We start from the raw sequence: 12,120 nt of genomic DNA on the forward strand, positions 1-12,120 counted from the left end.
GAAGTACCACATGATGATCATTGAGCTGGGGTTTCCTGAGGAAAGTTTTCCTGTTGACTCCGCAGCTGTGAAGGGTCCATGAGAACCCTCAGACTCTTATCAGTGGAGTCTTGTAAGAAGGTGCCAACCCAGTCATTGTCTCCAGGAGCTGGAAGTTTTGTGGATCACTTTGGCCTCTGGTGTCTGTCCAGCCCGCAGACTCGTGGTGATGCAGGTGTGTGTGCCGCAGTACTGTCAATAGGTGTGTGATGGCGGCCGGGTTGGCGACCGCAGTAGCAGCAGCAGCAGCAGCAGCACAAAAGAGATGGATGGCTGAGGATTCGGCCCCTCAGTGACTTTTATCTCCCTGTCTTCTCTCCTCCATCACTGGCAGTGGAATCCTTCTGCCATTCCTCCCCTCTGGTCTTCCTGCCGTCCCCCTCTCGTCCCCCTCCCCTCTCCATCTGTTGCCAGCTCTCTTTGTGTGAATGAATGCCGCTCATTTCCTTCCCCTGCAGACAGTCTTTCTCTGCCATCCTTTATGTTCCTGTCTTTAGTCTCTCTGTTTCTCCCGAGGTTTGGAAAATACAACCACAAATCTGAGGCCGGAGCCATTCCTTTTCACAAGTTCGCGAACTCTTGTTATCTTCTGCTGCACTAGTTCCCGGCTTGTTCTTCCCAAATGGTCTTTTTTTCTGGCCGACAGCTAAACATTCTAGTCGGGTAATCAAAATCCATCCAGGTCTCTCAGTTCTAAGTTGATATTTCTGACCAAGCCATGCTCACCACTGTCCATGCAAGTCTCCTCCTTACTGACCGTGCTGTCAGGGAGTCACTGTGACTAAAACACTCGGCCATGGTGAAGAATGAAAGGAGTGGCTTTCCTAACCCTAGTGATGGCTAGATGAGGTTTCATGAAACAGCGTGATGATTTTCAGAGGCCTCTAGATGGCACTGTCTACTGTAAAATGTTTGGACTTGAACACCTGACATCATTTCTAAACCATCTAGCGGCATCTGAAAATTAGGACACTGTTTCAGCAGCTCTGTCATACTGTTTCATGATACCTTCATCTGCCCATCACTACGTAACCCTGACCTCCAATTTTCTTTTATGTGACAGAACATGCCTCAACCCATTGCGCCAACATGCAACACTTAAGGATGGCATCTGTGTCAACATGCATTGGATGCAAAAAAATCCACTTCCCAATGTCAATATATTACACCATGGGAGTGAGGATGGGTTGGTTTGGTCAAGATGAGATGTGTGGCTCACTTGAGCTTGTTCCGCCTGAGACTCGTGAGTCAGCACGGATGACAAATGGACAAAAAAGAGGGAACAGAAAACCCACAAAATCAGGTCAGCGTCGTGCAGCGACCCAGAGTGACTCGACTGCTCCGATCATTTGTCGGCGGTGTGGGTGTGAGCGCCGCGTCAGCACCAGTGTGATTAATGCCACGTAATGTTTTCATAATGTGTCGGGGGACGGAGCGTGTGATGTATGTTTGCAGGCTCAAAACTGGTTTCAAAGTTGCGGAGGGAGTGAGACGGACAATCAATAGCAGAAGTGAAATGAAACTTTTGGATTAATGTTCTCTTCTACCATGTCATTATGGTACGTAATGCATGTTCTAATGCATCAGCAGCAGTGGACAGGAGTCAACATCGTCACCATGTTTGGAAGTGAGGAGTCACCATTGCTTTGAACTCAAAGTCCTGAGATTTAACATGTTTGCTGATCAACTGGGAGGAGAGTAGACACTGGAGGGGTTTTGCCCTTCAGTTGACCTTGGGACACGCTGATGGGTAGATGAGGTTTCATGAAACAGTGTCCTGTTTTCCAGAGGCCACAAGATGGCACTGTCCGCTGCACAATGTTTCAACTTCAACAACAATGCAATGAAACCTTACATCATTTGTAAACCAAGAGCACCATCTAGTGGCCTCTGAAGATTAGGACACTGTTTCATGATACAGTACCTCATCTACCCATCATTGTGGAGGATGATTCTGGTGGAAGGATTGAGCCAGTTGAGGAGCGCGGTCATCCAAGACTGACTCAAACTAGAACAGCTGCTCCTCCTCATCAGGAGAAACCAGTGGGCTGTTTCTTAGGATGCTTCTTGGATGCCTCCCTGGTGAGGTGTTTCAGGCATGTCCTATAAGGAGGAGATCACCAGGCAAACCTGTTCCTCCCAGTCAGCTTGTGAGTGCAGCAATGAAGACCTAGAGGTTTTTGGAGATAGGGAAGTCTCTGCTCCACTTTACAGAGCCTTCTGTCCTTGAACAAACATAAGGTAAAGTGGAAATTGGCTTCTGGATGTCCATCCCTGGACTTGGTTCAGTTGTGGCAGAGAGAAGACTGCGACAGGGAAGAGTCTGGGAATAACAACATATTAATAACTCACACAAACATTATCGTCATACATCAAACCATTAAAAGCCTGAGGTGTCATCATAATAGTGATAAGTCGACGTGCTGCTGATGTGAACGATGATGGTAAAAGTCACGCACCCAAAGCAAAGCACATCCACAATCTAACAACGTGAATTAGTGTCGGGGTGACATCGGTGATTAGACTCCCACCGCTGCGGTGAACATTAGGGAGGTGATTCTGGGGAGGAGATGAGTCACCGTCCCAAAATATGGCAGGACAAGGTCGATGTTGACTGTCAGAGCTGATGTTCTTGAAGGCATGATACTTAAAGAAGGGGGTGTGGAGTGATGTGTGATGAGGAAGCAGCAGCTCACGACAACTCTGGATGAGGAAGTGGAGAATTCCCCCGTATTGTTGAACGGTTGGATTATGGAGGGAGCAAGTCAGGAGGCATTTTACAGTAGTTTACGATCAAAGTGAAGGAAATAAAACCTAATGTTTTCGCGGGATGGAGCCATCGGTTTCATTATGAATCCTCTCGTCCTCTGTTTGTTCAGCTCTAATGAATCAGCCGCGCACACCGCGATTCTGTGACAATATTCAGTCGTGAATAATTTAGCTTTGGTTAATAACAAAAGCTATTTTAATCTCATAATTACACCCTCAGAGTTATTTTTCCGTCGCGTCCCATTACACTCTCGGCTCACCAGGGGTTTGTTTGTGTCCTCCGGGACTGACGCGGCTCAGACGCTGCTGTGGAGACTTCCTGCCCTTCAATCCATTGTTTCCCTCCCAGAGGATTTCAGGAACCTTCATGCCTGGTAAACGGTGAACTCATGAACGGCTATCTACTGCTTTTTGCAAGAAAAAGCATGTCTGTTTGGCCGGAGGTTTGATCCGGAGGATTTTCCCGGTCGCTCACACACACAAGCACCGCTACATCATGGCATAGTAGGTGCATGATGGGCATTTAAAGGGCACAATCCGGCCCACATCTCACGTGCTTGCTCTTTATTTGCTCTCTCTTCCTCATTGTCCGTGGTGTCAAGGATCAAGTGAGATCGTGATGGCATGGTGCCCATGCCTCTGGTGACGACATGTTGACATTTCAGGGTAAAATGTCAGAGGGTCAAACTGCTCCTGGGATGTTCAAGAAATATGGCGCGTCGGGTGGGAACAGTCTCATCGTCCAAAGTAGAAGCGATCAGCTGCATTTTTTAAATAACTGTGAATAGTGAAAGCTGCGAGCATTTATAGTTCTGGAACAACACAATGGGAACCTTTGCAAAGGAGGAAAAAACAAGTGTCAGTTTGTAGTCTTAAAAAAGCTCCAGACTGCAATGATTTTAACCAAATATGAGAATCTCAAGTGCAAAGAACACACACAAAATAAATAAATGCTAAAGAAAGAATGATGCTAAAATAAATCCATCTTTTTATGACGATGTGCCGTGAGTAGTTTCCAGGATGACAGCGTGTAGTTAGCGCTCTGTGTTATGTTACGGAGCCCCTCTCAAAGGCGGTGACTGGTGGATGTTTCAGTGGGCGGAGTCTGTGAGGTAAAGGTGGGGAATGTTTGTGTGTGAGTGACCGGAGTGGCTCAGTAGCTCATTTATCCAGCCAGTTAAAACACTAGCTGCTGACGTGTTCCACAGGGTCGGGATGTAGAGAGTCAGAAACAGCCTGGAGAGAGATGGATCTGACGGTCAGCCATGTTTGTTTACCTCCAGACTCTATAGTGTTCGGGTGACGCTGCGCTAGTGAGTTCCGCTTTTTAGTTCCGTCTATTCTACTTTTCAGTCTTGGGGATTTGGACATTTATCAATGGATTCACAATCATTCCCGTATGAATTGCGACCCGCAATATTTATGGGCAAATGTGAGCGGAATATGATGCCGCACTTGCCGCGTGGCGAAAGGAGACTAAAGTGATTGGTGGAACTGGCAAGAAAATTGCATGATAGGACGACAAGGCCGCGCCTCGCACAACTCGCATTGGTTAGAATTGTGATTACAACATCGCCATCTCCTGGAGAGAGTGTTAAAGAATCTGTGTTGGAGAAGAGGACTTCTGCTGCACGGATCTCAGCTCTTCGATGCTCACACAGTGGTTCAGTATTCCCAACGGATTACAGATCGTGCAGAGGTTGCCATGCTTTGCCATCAATGGTCTGGACTCAAGCTCTGCTTGTTTGGTCGACCTCATCACCATTTGTCTTCACCATTAACATCTCCAACATCCTCAGTCCAACAATGTCTCTCCTCTCCACACGTCCAAACCATCTGGCCTCCCTAACTTTGAAATTCAAAGTGAATAGTGTACGGAGTTATAACTTCCTGAATCTGTGTGATTAATCTGCTGCGAGGGAAGCAGATGCAGGCAGGAACACAGAGAACAAGCAGCGAGCGAAAGGCCCGAGGAGCTTTAACAGTTGATGTGGTGGAGGCAGACAGGACGTGATGGAGGGAGGAAGGAGTAATCTGCAGACAATAAGGAGGTAATGGAAACTTGGAGGGGAGAGTTTGGTTTCGAGAGTGGTGTGGTGGGTCGAGTACAGATGCTGCTGTCAGACAAACGTGTTGCTTAAACAGAGCATGACACGATTCGTCAGAGCGGAAGCCCAGGCTCAACTCCTGCTGCCCGACGACCTGCATGTGGTCAACCGCTGGGAGAAATATCACCATCAAAAAAGAGGATTTCAGACAAACATATAAAACTAAGTGAGGTTATAAAAGAAAATACAAATATATTTTTATAATGAAAACAAGTGTGAGGAAAAGGGACACCAGAATTGTTTTGTTTTTCATTGCAAACAAGCAAGATTCCTTGAGCTGGAGGTGGCCATTTTGCTTTGTGCTGGCTTCCACTGGAATGAAAAACACAGCAGAGTTCTGTTTGTGTCACAGGGAAGACCAGTCATAGAGTGCCAGACCATCATGGCAGCCAACAGAAACTGACAAAGTAGACATACTAGATCCATATTTCTCTTCAAGACTGAACATGTGAAGAAATCTGTGTGCAAATTGCCCCTCGACACGCTCAATGGACGCTTAGACGCCATGTTCAGTATCGCATCTTTAATGAGGGGGAATGTATCCCCCCGGTCCACGTGCGAAGCAGCAGAGGGCGAGGCTCTCGCTGACTCATCCAGGAGCGGATATGAATCACCCCACAGGCTGGTGAAGAGGACTCGTATTGATCACCATGGATTTCCACGTGACAAAGCATATTTGTAGGTGAAAACTAGTCAGTATGAAAAGTGTTTCAACGACACACAGGAGCACCATGCACTTGCTCCTGTTGAGATTTGAATATAGCGGATCATGACTGAATTAGTTCAATATTTCAGAAGACAAAACAGAAGTCGTGACAAACAGAAAGCACTTTAACATCTCTCAGGGAGATTTTGTGGAAGCGTGTCACAAAACAAAAAATGTCCATGTCATCTCCAGGTGACTTTCAAACTGGTGCTCTAAAAGCATCTGTAACCCCAGAGTGTTGGGGCAAGCCTGAGAAGTGGGGGGGGGGGGATGCTTCCAATGAGTCCAAAACACATTAGAGCCAAAGCTTAAAAGACAGGATTATAGAGAATAAACAAGGCTTCCACGCTATGCTCTTGAGGAACGCTATTCCAAAGAAAGTGACAGCTCGATGTGAGATGAACCATACATTATGGAGCCATAGCGCTTCCTCGAAACACACACGGCGTCTCCCCAAGGACGCCATCGTGTCTTGGCAGAGACGCGGAAGCTCTCCGGGGAGTTTGTGTCAGGGCAGGCAGCGACCAGGTGATTCCTGACACGGTCTATATAGTCGGACATCGGCTGCCATATTTCTGGATTAGACGTGTGCTGCTTAGCCGTCCATGCGTGAGCGCTACAGTGGAGGAACTCTCACCCTGACCTGAGAGACGACGGGACGCCTGAGTAGATAATGAATTCTTCAGCAACACACTTGGCATCTGCAGAACATGTTGTCCTATCAATGAAAATGTACATTTTTTAGTATAAGTTCTGCTTTCATGATCTGTAGTCATTTTGCTTGATGCTCACGTCAATGATAACTGACCGATATTGCCAACATTTGTGTTAGCCAGTGTTTCATAGTCAAAGGGGTTTCAAGTTTTTGGTGCTGTTTTACTGCATAAATGGAGGCAGGAAGGAAAGGAACTATCAGACTAGAGGCAGCACTGTTGCCAGGTGTATGGTATTTTGACCATAATTTGACCCTTTGTACAAGCTACGATCAATAATCCCAAATGTACGACATTGTTTTTGTGTGTTAGTCTTTTGTTTCGGGTTGTGTCGTCCTCCGTGTAGTATGTTTGCCATGTGCTTTGCTGAGTGAGATCTACCTTGCCTGAAGTCTGACTGTTTGAGTGATGAGCATTATGTGCCTCCTTTGACACACTATACGTTACAAGTGAGGTATTTTTTTTAAAGGAATAATTGATTTAAGATAAGTGAAGGAAGCAGAGAGGATGAGTGGTGAAGATAAGACCCACCATGCAGTGTCTGTCTGTACACCCAAAACATTTTAGACCAACGCGAACCCATGCTGTTCTGAATGGGTCGCACTGGTGACATGACTGTTCCCGCGTTGAATGCGCGACCACCCGAGCAACTGTGTGCACACGCATCACTGATCATGCCATTGATCGTGTCAGCACAGCACATCTCATCCAACCATGCCTTGCTCAGCAACAGTAGAACCCAGGCTGTTAGCTTAAGCATGGCACGTTTACCTGAGTGAGACCGCGCCCTTAAATATTCTGTGCCTGAATGCTAGGATATTTTCTACACATCATTTTCTCTGTCTGGTAAATTGATTTCCCAAGTGGCATCATTGCGAGTGCTTTCCATCAGGAGCCCAGACTAGGGAACAGTCTGCAGTGCAGTGAAGTCACAAGCTAGTGTTCGGGTGAATAAACAGCTTTGTGATGAAACACTGTTGAATATAAAGCAGGTGATATTAAGGTGTTTGGGACATGGTTTCCTCCCCCTTAGTTTATCCCAATGTCACGGATAATTCTCTTCTCTTATCATTTATTGTCCTCTTGATCAAAAAAAAGGATTTGCTTTGACAAGGAGTAGAACTGCATTGCTAGTCATCATCCAGCTGAACCTGACTGAGTTTGGATACAGATGAGTCAGCATAAAGGCAAGCTGAGGACCCCCAGCAAGGATCAGACCGTTGAAGAGTGGGGAGATCTGGAGGTCTCAAGCACTTGTGGCCATGGATGGACCATGTTCAGGATTAGAAACTGAAACTACAGGATCCCCAGAGGCGAACTCTCGCTCTGACAGGCAAACAACATGGAGAGCAGTTTAGCCTGGTTGACCACCATTACTTCTCCAGGACACCACTGGGGTGAAGAGCAGGGCCATTATTTCCTAACTAGGTCAACTGCTTCCTGGTGCTGAAGCCTCACCTTGACTCCTCTGCCCGAAATGACAGGTCTAAAGATCCCTCACTCCTAATCCTCATCTGATTCTTCCCAAAACTGTCAGCAAACACGGCGCCTATCCTCCATAGCTGTGCCGGCCAAACATGAATTCATGGCGGGGCTTGTAAAAGTGCAGAGGTTGACTCTTCTCAATTTTCCAGAAGCAGCGATCTGCAATATGTTGAGGCTCTTTTCCACTCGACGGACGCTCTTAAACGCTGCTCCATCTGGCCCGGCCGGCGGAGCACAGCTGCAGAAAGGTTGTTTAGCCCCAACAAAACCATTTCTGACAGGTCCAATTGTGCGCTGGAGCGTCCGCCCGGCTGCTCCGGCAGTTATGGAGTCCTGAATGAAAAGTTTGTTGAGAGCAGGCGAGTGTTTTCTCCCCCAGTGACCTCTGTGCGTGGAGGAAGGTCGCTGCCTCCCCGTCAGCCGGTACAACATGACTAATGCTTTAATGTGCACTTATTAAGCCCTGGTGAAGTCCAGATCATTTTTCACCCGCAGTGACCCTGAAGCTGACGTCGCTTTATCTGCCCGCTCAGAATCCCTCCACTACGCCACCTCACTCATAAATCATTATCAGAATGCCATTAACATTTGAAGTTGTGTCGCGGCGAAGGATTTAGCATGCTGCGCGTGCTGCCTTCCTAATTATTGGATTTAATCTTCTTGAATTAGGAGCCAGAGACTTTTGAAGTTGTGAGTTCATTCATTTATCTCAAGTGCCTTTTAGGAATCCAGGCAGGAGGGGCCCAGACTTGGCTGGCCCCCACCTCTCACTGCACCAGACCACGTGACCCGTCTTCCAGGTGAGGCTCATGAGACAGAGTCTGTCTCCAAATGTGGGTCCTGTTTACTAGTGAGGATCAAAAACCAGTGCTGCGTTGGTCAGACCCGGTAGTCCGGGATTGACTGTGGAGTCTTGAGCCTTAACAGAGTGGGCAACCCTTCCAAGTGCAGGACCGGTTAAGAGTTACATCCTCCCCCTTACGTCGGATCAAGATTCAAGTGCAGGACTCTCAGCTGACAAGGCCTTCTAGGTCTGAAATAGACAGGGGTTCAGTGGTCATCGCTCAGGGCGCACTTTCCGACTGCAGTTCTTTTATATATTTATGAAATGGCCTGGTATTATCTGTCTCCTGGGGGTCCAATTCCGTGGCATAAGTACAGCTTCAGATGGTTCTTGGGGGCAGGAATTGTTAGTTCAACTTCCCCCATTCTTGAATGTTCTTGCTGTGCTTTCATGGGTTTCCTCTGGGCACTTACCACAGGCTTTTAACTAGTAGGGCGTCTGGGCGTCTACAAAACAAGAAAAAATGGACACCAGATTCTCGACCGTAGCTTGACCACCAGATGACGCTGGTATATGGAGGCAACTAGTGGCCAAGATACTGTACGGTTGAGAACTGGGCGTCCATTTTTTCACGTTTTGCAGACGCCCGGACGCCCTCCGAGCTGAACGCCTGCCTCTCAACCTATTGCAGCTAGAATGACTTCCATTTCTGAGCCTCATCCCTGGGTGATGGGGCTGTAAAGGCTTGTATCCCCACCTTCTGATGATGGACCCGAAAAACTCCCATCTCCGAGCCATCAAAGCAACAAAAACTCATTATCGTGGACTGACTTTATGGAGCCTCGTAAATGTGATGGGCAGTGGGAGAGAGAAACCAACCAACACATCGCAACACCATTCCACAAACGCATAATTGCAAGAATATATCTTTGACTCCGCCGTCGTGTCAGCGTTTAATGAGATGCATTATTGATTTCAGTATGAGAAAACTTCTTTTCATTTTTCCCTCCAGACAACAGAAGCGCTGGAGTCGAGTTCTTCCCAGTCTCATCGGCTATAATAATAATAACTGTGATTGCAGATGCTCCATTATGGCTCCATCATGATGCAGTATTTTTAATGGCAAGCTTTGTCTTTTGGCTCAGCTTAGTAGGGCCCAACAACACTGTACTGCGTGTCAAGTCAAACCTGTTCAGTCGTCTGAGTGACTCGTCTCTACTTTTTTTTTTTTTTAACCACAATATTTGCTTTCCACGTGCACTGTTCTGACTCAGTGAGAGTCAGAACTAGTTTTTTAGAATGGAATTCATGACTCACAGGTTAAAACACGGGTTTGTCGTGAAGAACTTTTCCTCATCGTCTTGTTGAGCTGAAATTCATAGAGAGCAGTGGTGTGAGGCCTTGTCTTGATTGTGTCTCCATGGAGTCACCGCAGGAAGCGTTTGAGTCACTGTGATTCATCTCTACTCATTTTCTTTCGTCTGGCTGTGACGCCCGGAGCCGTTTCATTTGTCCGGATCCGAGCATCTCGACAGGGAACCAAAGCAGAAATCTGATTTATACCGCTGAAGAGTGGACCTGCCGCTAGCCGAGCCCACGGCGTCGCTTTCCGGAGACGGATTATTGTTTCAGTCACCTGGAGAGCCCACAGACACGCGTCCGTCAGAGACTCGCTCCAGCTTTGTTTCTTTGAGATTCAATCACCGGACAGTTGAGTTTGGGAAACTTTCTTCTCCGGGGTTCATGTGAGGGCGAGCAGGCTTAATGATGGTGGACTTTATGACTTAATGGAGACTTTTAATTAGAGCTGGGATTCATGAGACTCAGTGATTAGAATTTTTCTGATTACGTTTTGCCCGCTCAGCGATTTTTCTGTTTAATATACGGCAGATATAAACGTCTAAAGCTGCCGCTCAAAATGTCTGCAATATTGTTGTTTTCATGTTGCCGAACCTTTCGGCTCAGTTTCAAATCCACTTAACGTCTTGTTTGTTCCCCAGATCGCAGGAGAGCTCCGGCATCACTGTTCCACTTTGCTCTCGGCTTTACCTCGGAGTCCCTGTGAACTTCCTCACCCTGGATTTCGGCTCTCACTTGCTCTTGTATAGCAGAGTTAATGGGGATCAGAAGACCACGATTCCTCCTCCACCGCCTCCCAAGCTCTCCTCCAAACTTCCAGAACTACTTCAGAAAAAGAGGAATTACCCCGACAATTGAGACAGTCTGGGCACCGGACCTGCCGGCCAGACCCAATCTCCTCCCGGCGGCCCTAACTGATGTTCTGCTCTTTGATTGAAAGTCTGATGAGAGATGAAGTGGAGCGGCTGAGACTCACACAAGGTGAGACTCTGTCGAGGTCAACACACAGTCAATAACTCTCAGTTCCGTCTCTGAAGTTTGTTTCTAAACTCGTCGCCTGCCTTTCACTCATTGGTAACAAATTCTGTTTAAGAAAAGTTATTCACTTACTGTAGACAGCAGCGCCCCCTAGCTGTACTGAATCAGAAACGGAGCAAAACACTGGTGGGAAGTTCTAACAAGCAGGAGGCTGTGGAGGAATGGGTGCGATGCACTGACTCTTCATGTCAGGGTCAGAAGTTAAGATCAGTTTCAAAGGCAGAGCAACTCTATGGTTTCCCTTCCTCAGTAAATCCCACGACTTCCCTCGGATGTGTGAGATTATGCGACTCAGACAAACTTGCAGTTCAGCGCTGCATGTCAGACGGAGTGGTTCCACACAACTTCCTGTCTATTATCTAAAGCCTGAAAGCTTTACTGGGATCCAGAATCTTCAGAGGTGGACCACCCTGTCTCATCACAGATGCCGTCTACTGTACGTTGGGTTCCAGTCACTTGGAATTTTGTTTTTCAAGTCCCTCCGTGATTCTTCACCACTTCCTCTCTTGTCATAATGTGGGCTGGTCTTTATCTAATAAAAGTGGGTTTGAGCGTAACATCAGATCGAAATGGCGACAGCGATGAGGTTTTTTTTCGGAGCATTAATAAATGGACTCCATCTGTTGAGAGATGACTCAAAAGACTGATTTGACCCGCCGCCACTTGGAAGGTCTTGAATCTGTTGCTCATCTCTGAAACCTCACAGAGCCCAGTCATGTTGTAAATAAGAGGCTGGAAGCAAAAGCTGCAGGAATTCTGGAGCCCGACCTCTTGTTGCTGTGTTTGCTCGGCCCGAGCTGGAAAAGCTTAATTGCGCCTGCTGAGCAATTTACATGAACATGTGGCTGCATATCTTACGGAAACTATCTCCCGGCGACCGTGACCGGGCGACTTCAGACGACGGAGCAGAAAACAGGAGTGGATTTAGCGAAAAGAAAAGCCTCCTCTCAGCTCATGATGCTTCCTGGCCAAGTGGGAGCGTCGTGTCTGCATTGCAGAGGCACACAAATTGATTTGTAGCTACCGAGACAACTGAGAGAGTCAGCACTCGCCTTCGGATTGTGAAGCGAGAGGTCGGACTCTTGAGCGGAGAGTCAGGTAGAATAAAAGATGAGGGTT

General features: G+C 47.3%; 1 long non-coding RNA gene across 2 annotated transcripts in view; it reads left to right on the forward strand.

Moving 5' to 3' along the window:
- Nucleotides 1–12,120, forward strand: part of LOC128766958 (uncharacterized) — a 61,194-nt gene that overhangs the window by 29,064 nt on the left and 20,010 nt on the right. For both annotated transcript variants that reach the window (XR_008416045.1, XR_008416046.1), the window contains exon 3: nt 10,605–10,944. This is a non-coding gene — a long non-coding RNA (uncharacterized LOC128766958). The remainder of the gene's footprint in view (nt 1–10,604; nt 10,945–12,120) is intronic.

Source organism: Synchiropus splendidus, chromosome 11 (assembly GCF_027744825.2).
Source record: "Synchiropus splendidus isolate RoL2022-P1 chromosome 11, RoL_Sspl_1.0, whole genome shotgun sequence".
NCBI classification, from domain to species: Eukaryota; Metazoa; Chordata; class Actinopteri; order Syngnathiformes; family Callionymidae; genus Synchiropus; species Synchiropus splendidus.